Raw genomic sequence first — 24,499 nt, 5'->3', positions numbered from 1 at the left:
TTGCACTTACTAAATAGGAAGACATATCAGCGTGTATCGGCATGTAGATAGAAACAAAGCTGCGGCGTCCCGCAGATGCAATGGAAGCTCGGACCAAATGTTGGGGGCATGGCTGCGTCACGTCTGGAACCACCCGACTAGTTTCGTCATAGGTTGACTTCTTCCGGGCATCAGGCTCGAAGACCAATTGCTATTTTAGAATGTTCTGTTGCCTTAATGAATCTGTGATACTTTTCTTGACCATATACACTGGTAACCTGTGTTCACATTGCTACTGGCCTGTATTTTACAAGAACGGAACTATTGTTTTATACTTTAAACTCAATAAACTTTACCTGTTAAAATACATTTTTTTTAAATCATATTTATTGTGAGTATAGGGACCTCAAATAGCTTTTGATACAGCACTATATGGTTGACAATTAAGTGTGCATATGTATTGGATTTCAAGGCATTTCCTGGTACAATGGCTGTAATTTCCCAACTAGCTTACAACATTTATTTAAATGCTTTTATAATTTTTTTGTCTTCTTATTGCTATAACTGGTTAGTTGCTATAACTAAACACAAGTACATGTAGATCAAAGACCGAGATCCCAAATCTACTTGTTTACTTGACATCTATGACAGGACTTAAACAGTTCAGAGTCCCAACTCTCAGAGCTGAGCACTTTCTGTTGTCATTCTCAGTAGGACGAGGTTGGGAAAGGGCATTCCTGATCTTCTCCATCACAATCTATTATCTTGATCCTGCCTCTCCAGAGCAGTTCCAGGTTCAGGAGGGGACAAGGTGAGCCCTAGGATCAGGAGAGGGAAACACATGCCCGATCACCTGCCTGCCTGATCGACTTCCTATTCACATGTTGAAGTATTCACTTTTAAAATGAGTCACACATGGGCTTTATTGAAAGAAAACACAGCACTGCACTGCTGTAATGCAACTACAGCTGGGTGAATCACTGGTTAATTATATCCATGATTTCATTGGTGACCACACAGAGCGATCTCCTGAAGGTACCACAACTGCACACAACAAATGTTTATAAATGTTCTCCCAGCACTTGCTGGGAGAGCGTTTATACACATATAATGGACAGGAAGGTGTTAATAATAAAAAGACTAGATTTGAGCACAAACAATATCTAACAAAAAAAAAAAAAAGCAAATCTATTAAATATGTTCTTTAGCTCTATGTGGACAAAGCGGAGGTACTGATGTATGCAAACAAAACATTTCTTGACTTAGCATTATTATGGCCCAGAAACAACTGCATAAAATAAATATAATGAAAGCGCCTAGACCAGATGGTGTGTATCAATGAGTTCTAATTTGTAGACACGAATTTTAGACACATTTTAGACACATTTTAGACACATTTAGGCAAAGCAACTATAGCAATTACTGCACACTTAAAAATGGATCAAGATCTTCATACAGTAAAAAAAAGGACTGTAAGCCTAACTTCCACTGTGTGGCAGAAGGACTGGTAAATAACTGAATACACAAAAGCATCTGCTAAACAATAATGTCATAAGCAATAGCCAGCATGGATTTAGGAAAAACCAGAAGTTATCAAACAAATCTGCTTTCCTTTCATAAGGGCTGAGACAAGGGAAGGGTTGATGCGAGTTTGGATTTTGCTAAAGTGTTTTACAGAAGGTCTCGTTCACATGGGTGTATAGACCTCTACATTCATGCAGAGGTCCGTGTTTTTTCATCCAGGGAGTGACAGGTGCTTAGTGCAGCTGTGTACAACCAGGCTAAAGAGATACAGCAGCTGTGTCCCAGTATTTACATTTGTACACGGATGAATGTACAGTTCTGGATGCAAATTGTAAATTAAGATTTAATAGATAATGATGAGCGAACTGTAATTGAACATTCACCTAATACAGTAATATACCCTGTACAGAGTGTCCTAACCCCATGGAAGTTGAGGTAAGCTGGATAATGACATGGGGGACTAATATCAACGCAAGAAAAAAAAATAGGTCACACGCCCTTCACAAGGGAAATTTTCCTTGGCTGAGGTCTGGCTCATGGCAAAGTACCTTATTCCCAAGTTCATGGGGGGAAAGAGCCTGTCTCCAGCATCCACTAGGGTACTTATCAAAATTTGGATGCCCAGTTTGAAATAATGAGGTCCCAAGTTACCTGCTCCCACTATGTAAATGGGCATGGAATATATAGTACCCCTGGTTACTCATTACAAAAACAACAACAACAACAACAACAAAAAAGGAAAAAAACTCACACACCTAAAAACACATTAATACCAAAAAAAACATGTTCCAAGATTTAAAACAACATCCGTCCTGTCATCCAGCGATGTAGACTTATCATCATCAACGCCATGAGAAAAATCAATTGGCTGTAGCCACTGATCCCTTTATTCTGACAGCAGACAAACCTTGCTGTCGGAATGCAATTCTCAGCAAGGGGGATTCCTACATCCACAGGCTGAAAGAAAAAACAACAACCTGTTTTTGAACGGATTTAATGTGGCTCTTTCTACTTCAAATGTCTGGCATTTGTTTCCTTATAATCCCTGGCCATTGCTTTGTTTCCTTTCACATGGGTTGTAAACAGCAATGAATCTGATTCCTAATTTGGATCTTCCAGTCAGGTTATGCCCCAAAGTACATTTGTTAGGTGTAATGACCAATTGGGGTGCCTTACTGTATATTAGCCACTATACAGACAGGAGATCATATAAGGTTTAGATATAAGGTAAAGCGGTACTTCCAGGGGGCTGAGTAAAGAGGCTTCTTTCAGAGCTCCTACACTGTCTTCAGTCTACCCCCTTGGAGCCATACATTATTGTCCGCGGCAGGTGCAATGAGTAAGAGTTTTAAGAGGAAGCCTTGGAGAGCCCTTGCGCCTGACCTGCCAGGCGCTAAGGAGGGCATAGGAGCCTTCTTCCACAGTGCCCAGGATCGTAGCTCCTCTCCCCGGTCCTCCAATATGGTGCCAGGCTGGAGCGGCAAATGCAGTCACCAGGTACCTTTATCACTGCGCTTATCTAGCAGCCCCAGCAGCACTCCTTAGGCTCGAGACAGGGATTGCTCAGACTCAAGGAGTGAGTATAAACAAACTGCTGCAGATGATTGCTTAGAGAAATATTTTAGCTAGCTGCCTACTGAGAGAGATCTGAAGTCTATGTTCCACTGTATGGAGGACAGTCATGAATGGGACATGGCAAAATTCCGTTTGAGCCTTTCAGAGTTTCCATTGCTCCATCTGAGGCATTGTAGCAAATCATATTGCAGCGTGAGGCCATCAGGGCCAGGGCTTTTACCCAGTTTCATTTCCTTCAGCACTCTGTCAAGTTCAGCCTCAGAAATGGGGGCTTCAAGAAGTAGAGCTTCGGATTGGGAAATCAGGGAAGGACCAAAACCCCTCAGGAATTCCTGCAGTCAAGCCTGCCTAGCATGATGCGGCTTGCGAGGACTCTGGCAGTCTCGCAAATTGTAAAGGGAGGCATAGAAAGTTTCAAATTGCTTGGCAATAGCTTCATTTGAGCAATGCTTGACACTGTCCTGATCCCGGATGAATTGTACCCCAATAGGCGACCGTTTTTATTACCTTGTTCAAAGAAGAGTTTGTGGTGCAGGACACAGCACCTGTGATTGTGCCAAGGATATACACCAGCCTCGATCTCGTCTTGGTCAGTTCCTCCAAAGTGGAACTAGCCACGGTCCACTTGTGGGCCTGTTCGAGCACCCACAAGCGGGCGTATAGGGACTCAATTAGGGCCTGACGCGGTTTCTTAAGGGATGCACCGAGGGACAAGAACTCCCCCGTAATCACGCACTTGTGTGCTTCCCACTAAGTTAAGGGGCTCATGTCGGGTGTATCATTCACGAGAAAGTAGTCATGCAGCACAGAGGAGAGCTTTGCTACCGTCGCTGCTTCCCTCAGCAAGGAAGAGTTAGGTTGCCAAGATTTACTGGCGGTGAAGTAGTCCGGGAATGACAAGGTAAGAGTGATGGGGTTATGGTCTGAAAATATCTTAGGTTCAATTGACTTAGCTGACAGGAAGGAGAGTTTCGACTGTGAAAGGAAGAAATAATCTATCCTAGAAATTTTTTCATGAGGCGCAGAAAAGTAAGTATAGTCTCTTTGCCGGGGATTGAGTAATCACCATGCATAGTGTAGGGTTAAATTCTGCAACTGTTGGTTGATCTGGCACAAAGCTCTATATGGCATGACTGAGGACCCCGTGGAGGTGTCCAGAAGTGGGTTAAGAGGCGTATTGAAGTTACCTTCAAGAATCAGGATTCCTGAGGAAAAATCAGAGAGTTCTTATAAAATAACGCAGAAAAAGGGGACCTGTTTGATGTTAGGAGCGTACACATTGGCAATGATCACGGGACGGGACCCCAGGTGACCTTTGATAAACAAGAACCTCCCCTCCATATCACTTTTAATATCTTGCAACTAAAGTCAACATGCAACGCAAGTAGAATTGAAACTCATTTGGTTTTAGGAGAGGGAGGGGAAGGAAGGAGGGGGGAGGAGGATGGGGAAGCGAGGGGAGGGGAGGGTAGGAGAAAGGGGCAAGGGAGGAGGGGGTAGGTATAGGAGGGGCACATAGGGAAGAAGGGGGGAAAAGAGCAAGGCTGGATGCCCGGGGACCTCAAGAGCAGGGTAATCATAAGACCGGTGGAGTAACCACCGCACAAAAGCAGAAAAACAGAGTATGTCTAATTTTGCAGTCTGCCCACCCCACCCGATCCCACCCCGGGAATGTGAAAGGCAGAGTGCCCCCACCTGTCTCTGAGAGGGGGATCATCACTAAATGCATGTAGCATCATGAGTGTATAAGGCTTCATACAAGGAGGTCCTGATACATTGAAAGCGTATATAGTCTGGTAATTTCTACAATGCACACCAGTAGCTTTCAGTTCAGCATGCGTCCCGGAACCCACGAAGCGACCCCGGAGACACAATCAGGGTCAATGCCCACCACGGGAGCCCGAGCCCCCCCCCCCCCAGTCCCGAGAGACGGGATCAGGGGGACCAGCATTCTAAACCATAGACGTCAGTCACCAAGGGACATCCCGGGGGACAGCACCAGTGGTGAAAAGGCCATCCGGAATGGCACCAGTCGGATGTCTGGCAAGAAGGAGACCCTCAACCCCACGGAGAGCAGACTCCGCGGCACCACGGTAAGTGCAGCCACTTAATCATTAACCCAAGGGTAGGTAAGGCAGAGGGTTCTCTCACAGGGGCTCGGTCTAGAGCAGGCTCACATGAACACAGCATCTGCTTGACAGCGGCAAGGGGGGGAGGGTGGAAGCGCCACGAGGGACACATTTTATTTTACCCACCCTGCTGGTTGGTCTCTTTGAAGATCCACCATTTTCATTCCTGCTTCGGTGTCAACGTTTACATATAGTGGTCTTCGTATTATCAGATGGATACCAGTGAATTTCAGATGAAAGCAGGAAAATACTGTATATAAGCATGCCAATGTGCCAAGATCCAATGGATTATTTAATAATGTGCCCTCTTTTGGAATTATTCAATTGAGAATTCATATAATTATGTGCTAATTCTTAGCTTCTGGCTGGTTGTTGTGGTTTACATAATTTACGTTGTACTGGTTCAACTGCAGCTAAGTGAATTCTGTTTTAGTGTTGTGGCATTCACGATTAGGATCTATATATTAAATAAGAGTGTTTGTCTTTTTAGTCATGTCAAAATAATTTTACATCTTATGGCATTTACAGACAAAATAATTTCTAATAAAATCTCCTAAAAAATGCCTTTTGCATCCTTTTGCAGTGCTTAAGTTGTCAGTAGGAATCATATAACAACTGACAGGTATAATAATATGGTAGTTTATCATCTGGTAGACACAAAAGACATGTACCAGACATTAACAACAAATCTTTACAGATTATTTAGGAAAAATGAAACTATATTGCTCGCAGCATATACCGAGAATGTGGTTGTGATACTGTGTATAATATAAACTAGCTATTTCACTTTTACGTCATTTTATGTTCAGCCATTCGTTATTATCATTTAAGACATAAATATTACCAATTCATTCAATTCATCAATAAACAAGCATGTCAAGGTTAATTTCCTGAGGCTTATCAAGGATGATTTATAGTATGACATTCTAAACAGTTAACAATTTTAAAAGTAGTATCTTGTAAAAAAAGGAAAATAAAAGTAATATAATAAGTAATTATCACTTACTCCATATATTGTTATCTTACACATCTTGAATTCAGCAACCAAATGTTTCAAGCTGTAAAGAATTTTGACGTTGAAATTGAATACCATGTTGCCTTTATATTAAGTTTTGCAGCTAATAGAAAGAGGATTATAGCCAAGGCCTCCAATAAGGGGGTATCACCAGTCTTCCTGTAGGGGGCCCGGGAGAGCAGAAGGAATCCAATGTGGGCAGGACAAGAAAGTGGGGACAATTACAGGAACAACATGCCCTGTGTGTCTCTCCTCTAGCCCTCTCTTCTAACTAGGAAATGTTATTCATGGTGGGGGGATCAGCAGGAGCTGAACATCAGAATAGGTTATCATGCTTGTATTGGTAAGGCATCATTCATCATGACTGACTATGGATCTACATCACTGAATGATGCAATTGATGTTGGATCTACATCATAGGACATTATTTGGAGATTTTTTAAAGCAAATAATTATTTAATTATAAGGCTCTGATATTAATTTTGGGAGACCCCTGTGGTTTGCTTTGTGTTCAAAACCCTTTTTACATTTAGTGTGTAGTGATATTGTAGATGTCTCTAAGCCAGCATTGAACAATACACATTTTCATAGTAAGTGCTATGCTTTAAATTTATTTTACCTATTTTGGAAATCTTGGTTAGTTAATGAGCAATGTATGGGCACAGCATGGGAGGGGTACCTTGCAAGGAGAAAAAAGCTAAGCCTCCTCCCTTGCAAGGTACCTTGTCCCAATGTTGAGGGCCTATTTCTTACATCTGTTCCCCTAAAAATTATGTAGAGGTTTGTAACGGGGACTCAAAGCTGAATCTGGCAGTACCCTTAACAATTAGGGGAGCACTCAGCTAAATGTGTAAATATGTGTGTATATATATATATATATATATATATATATAATAGTATATATACATAGGCCTATATTTATATATTGGATAAAGAGGAAGGTAATTTTGTAATAAATGGTGTATTGTTTTATTTTTTTTTGTAATTATTTTTTTACACATTTTGTTTTTTCCACTGCCCCTATGACCAGCAGCAGTTGGTGTTTGAAAACAGAAATATAATGGAACGCCTCTGTGACCAGCTGTGGTGCAATATATTATGGAGGAACCAATGTTCCTTGACTATATTGAGCATAGGCACCTAACCTGCATGTAGTGAAGGGCCAATCTGCTTTGGTTTGATTCACTGACACGTTGATCTAACATGTCCAAATATCGACAAATTGTGAACTTCAATGCAAACTCTATCAAAGCAAAACAATGGGCATGGGGAGATGGGCAATGCAAAAATATGTTTTTTTTTTTTTTTATAAATACAAAACTCAGTGGAGAGCCTTTTAGTAAGGCTTAAATTGAAAAATTAAAAATGAACAATTCCTTTAAATAAAATTGTGTCTGCAAAATGGCACACATGTAGGATGTATAAAAGAAAAACTGACAAAAAAAATACTCTTTGTCACTAATTGGAATTCTGTTTTAAAACAAGCCATATTCAAGGCTAATGGGCAAGAGGTGGTCAAACAAAGGGTGTGGGGAGCAGGGCATTGCTTTGAAGGACATGTACCTATGAAAAAGCAAAAGTTACATTTACAAAAAAAGAAAACACCATTTCAATTTCTGTTAAATTATATTTTCAACCCATTGGTGCTGAGCTTCTGCTTGCTGATTTCACAGTTAGAAATTGTCATTTAGTGGCAGTAGTCATTTTTTTTGTTTAATTTATTTTTATTGAAATATTTTCATGAGGAAACAACAGAAAAAACATTAGAACAAGTTGTTACAGATACCAGAAAGCGTGAAAAAGCTTAAACAACATGTCCCACAAACGGACAAAAGTTACAGCGATATTCTGAACAGTAAACACTTATAGCATCAATGAAATGGACGTAGTCCAGTCAGTATAAGTACAGTGGGTACGGAAAGTATTCAGACCCCCTTAAATTTTTCAATCTTTGTTATATTGCAGCCATTTGCTAAAATCATTTAAGTTCATTCTTCTTCCTCATGAATGTACACATAGCACCCCATACTGACAGAAAAACACAGAATTGTTGACATTGTTGCAGATTTATTAAAAAAGAAAAACTGAAATATCACATGGTCCTAAGTATTCAGACCCTTTGCTCAGTATTTAGTAGAAGCCCCCTTTTGATCTAATACAGCCAGGAGTCTTTTTGGGAAAGATGCAACAAGTCTTTCACACCTGGATTTGGGGATCCTCTGCCATTCCTCCTTGCAGATCCTCTCCCGTTCTGTCAGGTTGGATGGTAAACGTTGGTGGACAGCCATTTTTAGGTCTCTCCAGAGATGCTCAATTGGGTTTAAGTCAGGGCTCTGGCTGGGCCATTCAAGAACAGTCATGGAGTTGTTGTGAAGCCACTCCTTCGTTATTTTAGCTGTGTGCTTAGGGTCATTGTCTTGTTGGAAGGTAAACCTTCGGCCCAGTCTGAGGTCCAGAGCACTCTGGAGAAGGTTTTTGTCCAGGATATCCCCGTACTTGGCCGCATTCATCTTTCCCTCGATTGCAACCAGTCGTCCTGTCCCTGCAGCTGAAAAACACCCCCACAGCATGATGCTGCCACCACCATGCTTCACTGTTGGGACTGTATTGGACAGGTAATGAGCAGTGCCTGGTTTTCTCCACACATACCGCTTAGAATTAAGGCCAAAAAGTTCTATTTTGGTCTCATCAGACCAGAGAATCTTATTTCTCACCATCTTGAAGTCCTTCAGGTGTTTTTTAGCAAACTCCATGCGGGCTTTCATGTGTCTTACACTGAGGAGAGGCTTCCGTCGGGCCACTCTGCCATAAAGCCCCGACTGGTGGAGCGCTGCAGTGATGGTTGACTTTATACAACTTTCTCCCATCTCCTGACTGCATCAGCTCAGCCACAGTGATCTTTGGGTTCTTCTTTACCTCTCTCACCAAGGCTCTTCTCCCCCGATAGCTCAGTTTGGCCAGACGGCCAGCTCTAGGAAGGGTTCTGGTCGTCCCAAACGTCTTCCATTTAAGGATTATGGAGGCCACTGTGCTCTTAGGAACCTTAAGTGCAGCAGAAATCTTTTTGTAACCTTGGCCAGATCTGTGCCTTGCCACAATTCTGTCTCTGAGCTCTTCAGGCAGTTCCTTTGACCTCATGATTCTCATATGCTCTGACATGCATTGTGATCTGGAAGGTCTTATATAGACAGGTGTGTGGCTTTCCTAATCAAGTCCAATCAGTATAATCAAACACAGCTGGACTCAAATGAAGGTGTAGAACCATCTCAAGGATGATCAGAAGAAATGGAAAGCACCTGAGTTAAATATATGAGTGTCACAGCAAAGGGTCTGAATACTTAGGACCATGTGATATTTCAGTTTTTCTTTTTTAACAAATCTGCAACAATGTCAACAATTCTGTGTTTTTCTGTCAGTATGGGATGCTATGTGTACATTCATGAGGAAGAAGAATGAACTTAAATGATTTTAGCAAATGGCTGCAATATAACAAAGAGTGAAAAAGTTTAGGGGGTCTGAATACTTTCCGTACCCACTGTATGTTAGGAATAGAAAGAAGGAGAAAAGAGGGGATGGATGGGTCAGAATGGTGGAATGTAGCAACTGCGGAAGATCAAGAGATGGGAAGGGGAAGGAGGGAGAAGAGGGAAGGAGAGATAGGAGATAAAGAAAGGGGAGGGAAGATATGGGGGGTAAGGGGGCGGCTGGTCATACCTTAAAAATAAAACACACTAAGGACTAAGATTATACGTGGTACAGTGTACATCTCACATTATGACCATCTAAGTAGCTAAGTAGCTAAAGGCCAGAGGAGCAGTGGAGGGGGCAGATATCAAAGCAGCGTATTCCTGAGTGTACGTGAACGCTAGCCAACAAGCCCAGATTGCATTGGATTTAGAGGAAAGGTTACAACATGTCTTCCATACTGTAGGTGTGGTCAACAGCTAGCAGCCATTGGCAAACTGTTGGGGCAGAGGTTTGAGCCCATAGTTTAGGGATAAGCGATTTGGCGGCGTTCAGGAGATGAGGAGTTATCGATTTTCTATAGTTATGAGGCGGTTCAGTGGTAGAGTGAAACAAAACTGTCCATGGGTCCTCTGGACCTGGACATCCTTGAATTTTATGCATTCATTTAAGTAACTTAGTCCAATACTGTCTAATGATTAGGCAGAACCACCAAATGTGAGCGTGGGTTCCCTTGCCCCCACACCCCCTCCAGCAGCGATCCGAGGAAGAGGGAAAGATGGGGCTCAAATTAACAGGCATAAGATGCCATCTCGTAAGTAATTTGTAATTAATTTCCACTGTGCGGGTAGAAACAGAGGTTTTATGTGTCATGGATAGGATCATAGATTTTTGGTCCTCAGACAAAGAACTCCCCAAGTCTCTTTCCCAGGAAGTGATAAAGTGAAGTTCTGATGTAGTGTGAAGGTCCAACAACACTTTATAAAAAGAAGACAATGATTTGGACGGGGGAGGGGAGTGCTCCAAAATGTGTTCTACTCCCATAAGGTCCGAATAGGGACGTAGAGGTGTTGGCAGTTTTTTCACAAAATGGGATAATTGAGAGTGTCTCCAGGCATCCATGAGCATTGGGGGGGAGTTAGTAGACATTTTTTGTATAGTGGCAATCCTCTCAGGTGACGACACGTGATGTAGAAGCGGATTTGTGTGTTTCATCCACCACCCGTATAAGGGGTCGAGGTTACCCGGGGGAAAGTACGAGTGACCCAATAACGGCATAATCGGGGAGTTATAGAGCCAGTGGTGTCTTTTACAAAGGTAGTCCCAAACTTGATAAGTTACCCCTGTGAGGGGGGACCCACGTAGTCGGAGAGACCTATATTGGGGGGGTATCCAGATTTGGACATAAGGGTCTGATCCACACAAATCCCTCTCTAGACACACCCATAATTTATTGGCCGCATGATATTTCAAGTTGTAAACTCTTTGTAAGGCCGCTGCGTGATAATAGAGTTGAATGTTTGGCAGTGTCAGTCCTCCATTCGCCTTTGCTTGGCATAGTAGTGAGCGGGCTATACGGGGGTGAGTGGCACTCCAAACATATTTACGTATCATACTAGATAAGGTTTGAAAAAATCAGGGGGGAAGTCTACACGGAAGCATCGGAAACAGGAAGAGCACCCTGGGCAAAACGTTCATCTTCACTACATTAATCCTTCCCAGCCAGGAGGTAGCTAAATATTGCCAATTATGCAAATCTCTCCTAAGAGTGTTGAGGAGGGGTATGTGATTGTGTTGAAATATAGAGGAAAGAGAGGGAGATAGATAAACTCCTAGATATTTAAGGGTGTGACTTTGCCAGGTAAAAGGAAAAGCGGATTTGAGAGAAGACACTGTGGATGAGGGGACTGATATATTCAGTATTTCCGATTAGGACATATTTATTTTAAATTTCGAAAGTTGTTGGAAGAGGGAAAATTCTTTCATGAGATTAGGAAGAGTAACAGTGGGCTGTTGAACATAAAAAAGATGTCGTCTGCATAGGCTGCATATTTATGTTCCGTCTCGGCTACGGTTATGCCATGTATGTTGGGATTGTTTCGGATCGTGGCCAGAAAGGGTTCTAGGGATAGAGCGAAGAGGAGGGGGGATAGGGGGCAACCTTGGCGCGTGCCATTATACAGTGTGAAGGGGTTGCTAAGGGTATCATTTAGTCTGATCTGTGCTGTAGGGAGGTTGTATAGGGCAAATATCATGTTTATCATGTGAGGACCCAAACCCAAAGAAAGCAATGTCTCCTGCAGGAACTCCCAGTCCACCCTGTTGAAAGCTTTTTCAGCATCTGTAGAGAGCAACAGAGTGGGCTGGGAGCCCGCCCACACATGAGCTATGAGAGACAACGTACGGGACGCATTATCGCATGCCTCTCTCCCGGGTATGAAGCCCGTTTGGTCACTAGATACCAATTTTGGAATCAAGGGCAGTAACCTATTTGCTAATGCTTTCGCGTATATTTTTGCATACAAATTTAAAAGCGAGATGGGCCGGTAGTTACTACACATAGAAGGGTCTTTACCAGGTTTGGGTATTATGGTTATGTGTGCGTGAAGGGTCTCAGGGCGGGCAGGAGTACCTCTCGAAAAGGAGTTAGCATAGGGGGCTAATCGGGGAAGTAGGATGTGCAAGTGAACCCGTCTGGGCCGGGGGCCTTACCAGTGGCCATGGATTTGAGTGCCTTTTGGAGGTCAGCAATCGTGAGATCGGTTTCTAGAGCTGCTTGCATGGATCGTGGTAGATGGGGCAGGTTAGAGTGGGCTAAATAGTTTTTAATCAATTTCCTCCTAGATTGCACTTCTGAGTTACAGTGAGATACTCAGTAAAGTTGTTGATAGAATGTGCGGAACTCACCAGCAATGGCTTTAGTTTCAGATGTTTTGTCTGCCTCCAAAGAACCCAAAAAAAAATGCCCAAAAAAACGCAAGCCAAAAAAAAAAAAAACGCCCAGGTGTGTTGTTGCAAGCATTTTTTGGGGGTTTTTGGAGGCAGGCAAAACATCTGAACTTGTGTATAGTGGTATATATACACACATACTTATATGTATTTTACACTTAGACATATATAGGTGTTATAGGACCGGAGCCATATTAGTGTAAATGATTTTGTCTATATGAGGTCCCCTCTCCTAGGCAGACCCCAGGGGTAGTTTGCAGTACTCATGACTCAGAATGCTTTCCTGAAACTCTTCCCCAACAGCTCCGCTGGTCCTCAGCAACCTGGATCCTTCTCTGCAGCTCACCTCAGCCCGGTATCCCCTCAGGCAAGCCGCCTGGGACACTTGTTTCTTCTGACAGGAGGAGAGACAGCCATCACCTCCCTACCGGGACTCTGCTTCCCGCCAAAGACAATCAGACATGTGCGCCCCCCCACAGACTTACAGTGGGGATCGAAAGTTTGGGCGCCCCAGGTAAAAATTTGTATTAATGTGCATAAAGAAGCCAAGGAAAGATAATATGTCAACAAAAGTTAGATTTTTTTTCCATCATTGACACTTTCAAAATTACAGAAAACAAAAAAATGGTGTCTGCAAAAGTTTGGGCACCCTGCAGAATTTATAGTATGCACTGCCCCCTTTGCAAGGCTGAGACCTGCCAGTGTCATGGATTGTTCTCAATCATCATCTGGGAAGACCAGGTGATGTCAATCTGAAAGGTTTTAAATGCCCAGACTCATCTGACCTTGCCCCAACAATCAGCACCATGGGATCTTCTAAGCAGTTGTCTAAAAAACTGAAACTGAAAATAGTTGATGCTCACAAAGCTGGAGAAGGCTATAAGAAGATAGCAAAGCGTTTTCAGATGTCAAAATCCTCTGTTTGGAATGTAATTAAGAAATGGCAGTCATCAGGAACAGTGGAAGTTAAAGCAAGATCATGAAGACCAAGAAAAATATCAGACAGAACAGCTCACAGGATTGTGAGAAAAACAATACAAAACCCATGTTTGACTGCACGATCCCTCCAGAAAGATCTGGCAGACACTGGAGTTGTGGTACACTATTCCACTATAAAGAGATACTTGTACAAATATGGTCTTCATGGAAGAGTCATCAGAAGAAAACCTCTTCTACGTCCTCACCACAAAAATTAGCGTTTAAATTTTGCAAATGAACATATAGACAAGCCTGATGCATTTTGGAAACAAGTTCTGTGGACCGATGAGGTTGAAATCAAACTTTTTGGCTGGAATGAGCAAAGGTACGTTTGGAGAAGAAGGGGCACAGAATTTAATTAAAAGAACCTCTGTCCAACTATTAAGCATGGGGGCTGATCAATCATGCGTTGGGGTTGTATTGCAGCCAGTGGCACAGGGAACATCTCACGAGTAGAAGGAAAAATGGATTCAATAAATTTTCAGCAAATTTTGGATGGTAACTTGATGCCATCTGTGAAAAAGCTGAAGTAAAAGAGAGGATGGCTTCTACAAATGGATAATGATCCTAAACACACCTCAAAATCCACGGGGGATTACATCAAGAGGCGTAAACTGAAGCTTTTACCATGGCCTTCACAATCTCCTGACCTCAACATAATTGAAAATCTATGGGTAGACCTTAAAAGAGCAGTGTGTGACAGACAGTCCAGAAATCTCAAAGAACTGGAAGACTTTTGTAAGGAAGAATGGGGAAAGATACCTCAAACAAGAATTGAAAGACTCTTGGCTGGCTATAAAAAGCATTTACAAGCTGTGATACTTGCCAAAGGGGGCACTACAAGATATTAACTCAGCAGGGTGCCCAAACTTTTGCAGACAACATTTTTTTGTTTTCTGTTATTTTGAAAGTGTAAATGATGGAAATAAAATCTAACTTTTGTTGACATATTATACAAATGTCTAATCTGTATTTTGATGCCTTTTGGAGATTTTTCCATCTTTTCTTGGCTTCTTTATGCACATTAATACAAATGTTTACCTGGGGTGTCCAAACTATTGATCCCCACTGTATACCCCCTCCCAGAATGTTGTGCAGCAGAATCTGCCCTTCCAGGATAGATACAAGCCCTGGTGTGCTATTGGCCAGGTTTCCTCCACTGCCCAATGAGAGCCCTCATTGGGATACAGTGGAGAGACTCCCCAGCACAACAGGCACATCTGGGAGCACATGTCAGCCTAGCTGAATCATATGGCCCTGCTGATAAGCAGGCAAGGCCCCACTATAACTTTACCTAGCATCTACCTTGGAGGGTGCTACACGGAATAGGAGGGTAAAGAAAGAACAAGAGAAAAGGAAGAAAGAAGGAAGAAAGGAAAGAAAAGAGAAAAATAAAAGGGGGTGGGGGCATAGAGAAAGGAGGGAGTTGCAAGAGAGAGTCATCTCGCCTCCTCCTCCATGTCTCCTCGGGATCTAGGAGAAGCGAGCATCAAGAATAGATTCCCTTCCCGTCAGCTTCAACATGGATCAGAGACCTACCAGGGAAGGTATAATATATATATGGTGGTGTATATATTCAGAGAATATGCCTCGCGCCTAGGAGTGCCTAATATAATGTGTGCTAATATAAATAACGGAGCAGCTGCTATAGATATGGTTGATTAAGTAAGAAAAACCCCCCGGCTAAAAGGGATAATATAGCGCTTGCTGGTAAATGCAAATAGGTATAAAATATCAGTCTAAAAGCATAAAGGTAAAATAATGCCCTTAAAACGCACAGTACAAATAGGTATAAAATATCAGTCTAAAAACATAAGGGTAAAATAATGCCCTTAAAATGCACAGTAGGACAGTATATACAAATATAAATATAAATATAATGAATAACAATAGTGCCAAGTGAAGTCCAAAGTGGTAAAAAAGTGACTATGTGATAAAAAGTCCAAAGAAAGTGCCAGACAAAAGTGCCAGTGCTTGGTGCTGAATCCTCCAGTGATCCAGGGATCCAATCACAAAGGTGACTTTCAAGGGAGAAATAGGATGTAAACTCACCAGATGTGGTGGGTCTCAAATGTCATATGACAAAGAGACCAGTGTTGCTTTATGACCATCCAGGTCAGGGATAAGGTGACTGCTGGGCTCAAGTCCCCCTAGACCGGGATTCTCCAGGTATATGGATCGAGTTCCCGAGGTCCTCCAATTAGGATATGGGAGAAGAGAAAAAAAAGAGGCTCCGGATGGTGCAATACCGTTAAAAAGTATTGTTTATTGGAATAAGTAGCCAAACATGGATAAAATTAGCCTAAAAAGCTGCTAGCTGTCCACCGGTATCTGCCTGTAGCGTGGAGAGCGGTTTGCGTTCCAAGCTCGACTTCCGGGTTGACGGCGTGCGTTCCACCTGACGCGCGTTTCGTCAGAGCGTATGACGTCTTCAGAGGTGCTCCCATATCCTAATTGGAGGACCTCGGGAACTCAATCCATATACCTGGAGAATCCCGGTCTAGGGGGACTTGAGCCCAGCAGTCACCTTATCCCTGACCTGGATGGCCATAAAGCAACACTGGTCTCTTTGTCATATGACATTTGAGACCCACCACATCTGGTGAGTTTACATCCTATTTCTCCCTTGAAAGTCACCTTTGTGATTGGATCTCCTGGATCACTGGAGGATTCAGCACCAAGCACTGGCACTTTTGTCTGGCACTTTCTTTGGACTTTTTATCACATAGTCACTTTTGTACCACTTTGGACTTCACTTGGCACTATTGTTATTCATTATATTTATATTTATATTTGTATATACTGTCCTACTGTGCGTTTTAAGGGCATTATTTTACCCTTATGTTTTTAGACTGATATTTTATACCTATTTGTACTGTGCGTTTTAAGGGCATTATTTTACCTTTATGCTTTTAGACTGATATTTTATACCTATTTGCATTTACCAGCAAGCGCTATATTATCCCTTTTAGCCGGGGGGTTTTTCTTACATAATATATATATATATATATATATATATATATATATATATATATATATATATATATCTGTAAGTATAAGCCTATCCACATTCCCAATACTGCTCTGTGGTTTTAAAATGGGTCCAGAAAGACCAGGCAACCATACATTTAAATAGACGTGTATGAGATATGTGAATGGGTTTCTCCATCTATTTTATTTTATTTAATCAAGCAAACCACTCACCTGTCATTGGAGCATGCATTGATCTCCAATAAACCTCAGAATACAGAGACGCACTGTGTTTACCATATGCAAAGCAAGAGATTTTGAGTATTTCCATTTGGAAAGGGACATGTGATGTAAGAGATATTGGGTCATGAGATATGAGATATGGTTACAAGAGCTCACAGCTCCACCAGATATGTAGCATGGTGTTTTTCCCTCGGCCACATCTCCAAGAAAGATTGAAAAAGGGTGGATAACACTTGTGTAAAAGTGATGGGGTTCTGTACCATCTGGTTCTAATTTTGTAGCAATTTTCCTGAATTGCAATATATGCAGAGATCCTTTATGGGCATATTCAATAATATTATCCCAGTATGTCATAGCTTTTTTCCCAAGCCTTTTGCACCATTTCAGTGTTCCAGGAGGGTTCTCCCAGAAGTAGAGAATAAATTTGTGAAATCAAATGGTGTTGGGGCGTCCTTTTGGTGCATCAGTATTTTCTTTCCTTTCCATCTTATACCAGAGGCGGTAAAAAAAAAAGTGAAAATAAGGGTCCAGATACTATTTAAGTGTTTTTTTTTTTCACTTACCTAGGATATTAGGATTTTTTTCCACAAAAAAGTCAACTATTTAGTGTGACCATTTTGTGTGAACATTTTGAACTTTGTGCATCTGTATAGACTCAGCTCATTTACTTAGCTACGTAAAATATCCATGCTGCTATATCACTTTATTCAGACCAAGCAAATCCTTTTTTTATCATAGTATATTGCAAATATACAAAGACAGTGAGCCAGTCCTTGGTGAATAGCACATACATTAGCTTTACAATTCATTACTGCTGTTAGAGGCTTGGTTAATAGATTTCTTCACTTCCTGTCTAATAAATAAGACACAACTGAGAGAAAATCTCTTCAACAGCAACAAAGACAGTAATAAATATATTTTTCAGTTAAAGTGGTACTAAATGTAAGTATAACAATGAAATACAATATATGATGCAGTTTGTAAAGAGCATTAACACAGCAGTCTTTATTAATGCCCCCATCTCCCCTCCCCCATACCGCCTTTACCAGACCAAGCTGTACAATTGGAGGATTGAGACCTTAAATATTGTCCGGGTTGCTTATGATAGCTAGATTTTGTTCATTAATTACATAGTTAGTGAGGTTGAAAAAAGACATCAGTCCATAAAGTTCAACCTATGATGTGTGTGTGCTCAGGTACTCACGCTCAGGCACTCACATTTAGGCTCTCACACTCAGGTACATGTAATGCAAAAGGAAAAAAAAACAATTTTTTTTTGTAACTGTTTAGAGCATGTTAGCTGGAGTTCAGCTTTAATTTAATGTATTGGTCAACTATGTAAATCCAATCTAAATCTACTCGCCCATCTAACACTGCCTTTTCCAGAAAGTGCTACTGTGTGTTACTGGCCAGATCACCAGGTGAAAAAACTAAAAACAGAAAAGTAAGACAGAAATGAAGGCAAGGCAAGGAAACCTATGCGCTTGACCATATACCAGATGATAAAGATAAAAACAAGTAGCAGATATAGAGTATATAAATAAATAGGGAATAAAGGAAATTAGCAGCCTATTCTGTATAGTGTCACCACATCCATAAATAGATAAAAGGCAATCAAATTGGCGCTTAATGCATCCCCACTAAAACTTGATAAGAGAACTCACTAAAATAAACACATCAATAATAATATCAAAAATGTGACATCAAATAAATAGTGATTTGATAAAGTGCAAAGGTGCTGAAAGTGCATAAAAATGCATAAACTTCTGTTAGAACGGAATCCAATAAATAGCAGAAAAGTAATATAATCACTAATAGTGAGCAAAGGTCACTATAACAAAGAAAGTGACCGCATGATATTTCAAGTTGTAAACTCTTTGTAAGGCCGCTGCGTGATAATAGAGTTGAATGTTTGGCAGTGTCAGTCCTCCATTCGCCTTTGCTTGGCATAGTAGTGAGCGGGCTATACGGGGGTGAGTGGCACTCCAAACATATTTACGTATCATACTAGATAAGGTTTGAAAAAATCAGGGGGGAAGTCTACACGGAAGCATCGGAAACAGGAAGAGCACCCTGGGCAAAACGTTCATCTTCACTACATTAATCCTTCCCAGCCAGGAGGTAGCTAAATATTGCCAATTATGCAAATCTCTCCTAAGAGTGTTGAGGAGGGGTATGTGATTGTGTTGAAATATAGAGGAAAGAGAGGGAGATAGATAAACTCCTAGATATTTAAGGGTGTGACTTTGCCAGGTAAAAGGAAAAGCGGATTTGAGAGAAGACACTGTGGATGAGGGGACTGATATATTCAGTATTTCCGATTAGGACATATTTATTTTAAATTTCGAAAGTTGTTGGAAGAGGGAAAATTCTTTCATGAGATTAGGAAGAGTAACAGTGGGCTGTTGAACATAAAAAAGATGTCGTCTGCATAGGCTGCATATTTATGTTCCGTCTCGGCTACGGTTATGCCATGTATGTTGGGATTGTTTCGGATCGTGGCCAGAAAGGGTTCTAGGGATAGAGCGAAGAGGAGGGGGGATAGGGGGCAACCTTGGCGCGTGCCATTATACAGTGTGAAGGGGTTGCTAAGGGTATCATTTAGTCTGATCTGTGCTGTAGGGAGGTTGTATAGGGCAAATATCATGTTTATCATGTGAGGACCCAAACCCAAAGAAAGCAATGTCTCCTGCAGGAACTCCCAGTCCACCCTGTTGAAAGCTTTTTCAGCATCTGTAGAGAGCAACAGAGTGGGCTGGGAGCCCGCCCACACATGAGCTATGAGAGACAACGTACGGGACGCATTATCGCATGCCTCTCTCCCGGGTATGAAGCCCGTTTGGTCACTAGATACCAATTTTGGAATCAAGGGCAGTAACCTATTTGCTAATGCTTTCGCGTATATTTTTGCATACAAATTTAAAAGCGAGATGGGCCGGTAGTTACTACACATAGAAGGGTCTTTACCAGGTTTGGGTATTATGGTTATGTGTGCGTGAAGGGTCTCAGGGCGGGCAGGAGTACCTCTCGAAAAGGAGTTAGCATAGGGGGCTAATCGGGGAAGTAGGATGTGCAAGTGAACCCGTCTGGGCCGGGGGCCTTACCAGTGGCCATGGATTTGAGTGCCTTTTGGAGGTCAGCAATCGTGAGATCGGTTTCTAGAGCTGCTTGCATGGATCGTGGTAGATGGGGCAGGTTAGAGTGGGCTAAATAGTTTTTAATCAATTTCCTCCTAGATTGCACTTCTGAGTTACAGTGAGATACTCAGTAAAGTTGTTGATAGAATGTGCGGAACTCACCAGCAATGGCTTTAGTTTCAGATGTTTTGTCTGCCTCCAAAGAACCCAAAAAAAAATGCCCAAAAAAACGCAAGCCAAAAAAAAAAAAAACGCCCAGGTGTGTTGTTGCAAGCATTTTTTGGGGGTTTTTGGAGGCAGGCAAAACATCTGAACTTGTGTATAGTGGTATATATACACACATACTTATATGTATTTTACACTTAGACATATATAGGTGTTATAGGAGCGGAGCCATATTAGTGTAAATGATTTTGTCTATATGAGGTCCCCTCTCCTAGGCAGACCCCAGGGGTAGTTTGCAGTACTCATGACTCAGAATGCTTTCCTGAAACTCTTCCCCAACAGCTCCGCTGGTCCTCAGCAACCTGGATCCTTCTCTGCAGCTCACCTCAGCCCGGTATCCCCTCAGGCAAGCCGCCTGGGACACTTGTTTCTTCTGACAGGAGGAGAGACAGCCATCACCTCCCTACCGGGACTCTGCTTCCCGCCAAAGACAATCAGACATGTGCGCCCCCCCACAGACTTACAGTGGGGATCGAAAGTTTGGGCGCCCCAGGTAAAAATTTGTATTAATGTGCATAAAGAAGCCAAGGAAAGATAATATGTCAACAAAAGTTAGATTTTTTTTCCATCATTGACACTTTCAAAATTACAGAAAACAAAAAAATGGTGTCTGCAAAAGTTTGGGCACCCTGCAGAATTTATAGTATGCACTGCCCCCTTTGCAAGGCTGAGACCTGCCAGTGTCATGGATTGTTCTCAATCATCATCTGGGAAGACCAGGTGATGTCAATCTGAAAGGTTTTAAATGCCCAGACTCATCTGACCTTGCCCCAACAATCAGCACCATGGGATCTTCTAAGCAGTTGTCTAAAAAACTGAAACTGAAAATAGTTGATGCTCACAAAGCTGGAGAAGGCTATAAGAAGATAGCAAAGCGTTTTCAGATGTCAAAATCCTCTGTTTGGAATGTAATTAAGAAATGGCAGTCATCAGGAACAGTGGAAGTTAAAGCAAGATCATGAAGACCAAGAAAAATATCAGACAGAACAGCTCACAGGATTGTGAGAAAAACAATACAAAACCCATGTTTGACTGCACGATCCCTCCAGAAAGATCTGGCAGACACTGGAGTTGTGGTACACTATTCCACTATAAAGAGATACTTGTACAAATATGGTCTTCATGGAAGAGTCATCAGAAGAAAACCTCTTCTACGTCCTCACCACAAAAATTAGCGTTTAAATTTTGCAAATGAACATATAGACAAGCCTGATGCATTTTGGAAACAAGTTCTGTGGACCGATGAGTTTGAAATCAAACTTTTTGGCTGGAATGAGCAAAGGTACGTTTGGAGAAGAAGGGGCACAGAATTTAATTAAAAGAACCTCTGTCCAACTATTAAGCATGGGGGCTGATCAATCATGCGTTGGGGTTGTATTGCAGCCAGTGGCACAGGGAACATCTCACGAGTAGAAGGAAAAATGGATTCAATAAATTTTCAGCAAATTTTGGATGGTAACTTGATGCCATCTGTGAAAAAGCTGAAGTAAAAGAGAGGATGGCTTCTACAAATGGATAATGATCCTAAACACACCTCAAAATCCACGGGGGATTACATCAAGAGGCGTAAACTGAAGCTTTTACCATGGCCTTCACAATCTCCTGACCTCAACATAATTGAAAATCTATGGGTAGACCTTAAAAGAGCAGTGTGTGACAGACAGTCCAGAAATCTCAAAGAACTGGAAGACTTTTGTAAGGAAGAATGGGGAAAGATACCTCAAACAAGAATTGAAAGACTCTTGGCTGGCTATAAAAAGCATTTACAAGCTGTGATACTTGCCAAAGGGGGCACTACAAGATATTAACTCAGCAGGGTGCCCAAACTTTTGCAGACAACATTTTTTTGTTTTCTGTTATTTTGAAAGTGTAAATGATGGAAATAAAATCTAACTTTTGTTGACATATTATACAAATGTCTAATCTGTATTTTGATGCCTTTTGGAGATTTTTCCATCTTTTCTTGGCTTCTTTATGCACATTAATACAAATGTTTACCTGGGGTGTCCAAACTATTGATCCCCACTGTATACCCCCTCCCAGAATGTTGTGCAGCAGAATCTGCCCTTCCAGGATAGATACAAGCCCTGGTGTGCTATTGGCCAGGTTTCCTCCACTGCCCAATGAGAGCCCTCATTGGGATACAGTGGAGAGACTCCCCAGCACAACAGGCACATCTGGGAGCACATGTCAGCCTAGCTGAATCATATGGCCCTGCTGATAAGCAGGCAAGGCCCCACTATAACTTTACCTAGCATCTACCTTGGAGGGTGCTACACGGAATAGGAGGGTAAAGAAAGAACAAGAGAAAAGGAAGAAAGAAGGAAGAAAGGAAAGAAAAGAGAAAAATAAAAGGGGGTGGGGGCATAGAGAAAGGAGGGAGTTGCAAGAGAGAGTCATCTCGCCTCCTCCTCCATGTCTCCTCGGGATCTAGGAGAAGCGAGCATCAAGAATAGATTCCCTTCCCGTCAGCTTCAACATGGATCAGAGACCTACCAGGGAAGGTATAATATATATATGGTGGTGTATATATTCAGAGAATATGCCTCGCGCCTAGGAGTGCCTAATATAATGTGTGCTAATATAAATAACGGAGCAGCTGCTATAGATATGGTTGATTAAGTAAGAAAAACCCCCCGGCTAAAAGGGATAATATAGCGCTTGCTGGTAAATGCAAATAGGTATAAAATATCAGTCTAAAAGCATAAAGGTAAAATAATGCCCTTAAAACGCACAGTACAAATAGGTATAAAATATCAGTCTAAAAACATAAGGGTAAAATAATGCCCTTAAAATGCACAGTAGGACAGTATATACAAATATAAATATAAATATAATGAATAACAATAGTGCCAAGTGAAGTCCAAAGTGGTAAAAAAGTGACTATGTGATAAAAAGTCCAAAGAAAGTGCCAGACAAAAGTGCCAGTGCTTGGTGCTGAATCCTCCAGTGATCCAGGGATCCAATCACAAAGGTGACTTTCAAGGGAGAAATAGGATGTAAACTCACCAGATGTGGTGGGTCTCAAATGTCATATGACAAAGAGACCAGTGTTGCTTTATGACCATCCAGGTCAGGGATAAGGTGACTGCTGGGCTCAAGTCCCCCTAGACCGGGATTCTCCAGGTATATGGATCGAGTTCCCGAGGTCCTCCAATTAGGATATGGGAGAAGAGAAAAAAAAGAGGCTCCGGATGGTGCAATACCGTTAAAAAGTATTGTTTATTGGAATAAGTAGCCAAACATGGATAAAATTAGCCTAAAAAGCTGCTAGCTGTCCACCGGTATCTGCCTGTAGCGTGGAGAGCGGTTTGCGTTCCAAGCTCGACTTCCGGGTTGACGGCGTGCGTTCCACCTGACGCGCGTTTCGTCAGAGCGTATGACGTCTTCAGAGGTGCTCCCATATCCTAATTGGAGGACCTCGGGAACTCAATCCATATACCTGGAGAATCCCGGTCTAGGGGGACTTGAGCCCAGCAGTCACCTTATCCCTGACCTGGATGGCCATAAAGCAACACTGGTCTCTTTGTCATATGACATTTGAGACCCACCACATCTGGTGAGTTTACATCCTATTTCTCCCTTGAAAGTCACCTTTGTGATTGGATCTCCTGGATCACTGGAGGATTCAGCACCAAGCACTGGCACTTTTGTCTGGCACTTTCTTTGGACTTTTTATCACATAGTCACTTTTGTACCACTTTGGACTTCACTTGGCACTATTGTTATTCATTATATTTATATTTATATTTGTATATACTGTCCTACTGTGCGTTTTAAGGGCATTATTTTACCCTTATGTTTTTAGACTGATATTTTATACCTATTTGTACTGTGCGTTTTAAGGGCATTATTTTACCTTTATGCTTTTAGACTGATATTTTATACCTATTTGCATTTACCAGCAAGCGCTATATTATCCCTTTTAGCCGGGGGGTTTTTCTTACATAATATATATATATATATATATATATATATATATATATATATATATATATATATATATATCTGTAAGTATAAGCCTATCCACATTCCCAATACTGCTCTGTGGTTTTAAAATGGGTCCAGAAAGACCAGGCAACCATACATTTAAATAGACGTGTATGAGATATGTGAATGGGTTTCTCCATCTATTTTATTTTATTTAATCAAGCAAACCACTCACCTGTCATTGGAGCATGCATTGATCTCCAATAAACCTCAGAATACAGAGACGCACTGTGTTTACCATATGCAAAGCAAGAGATTTTGAGTATTTCCATTTGGAAAGGGACATGTGATGTAAGAGATATTGGGTCATGAGATATGAG

The sequence above is a fragment of the Pelophylax lessonae genome (assembly GCF_965119305.1).
Source record: "Pelophylax lessonae genome assembly, chromosome: 3".
NCBI classification, from domain to species: domain Eukaryota; kingdom Metazoa; phylum Chordata; class Amphibia; order Anura; family Ranidae; genus Pelophylax; species Pelophylax lessonae.
This window is presented reverse-complemented; position numbering follows the sequence as displayed.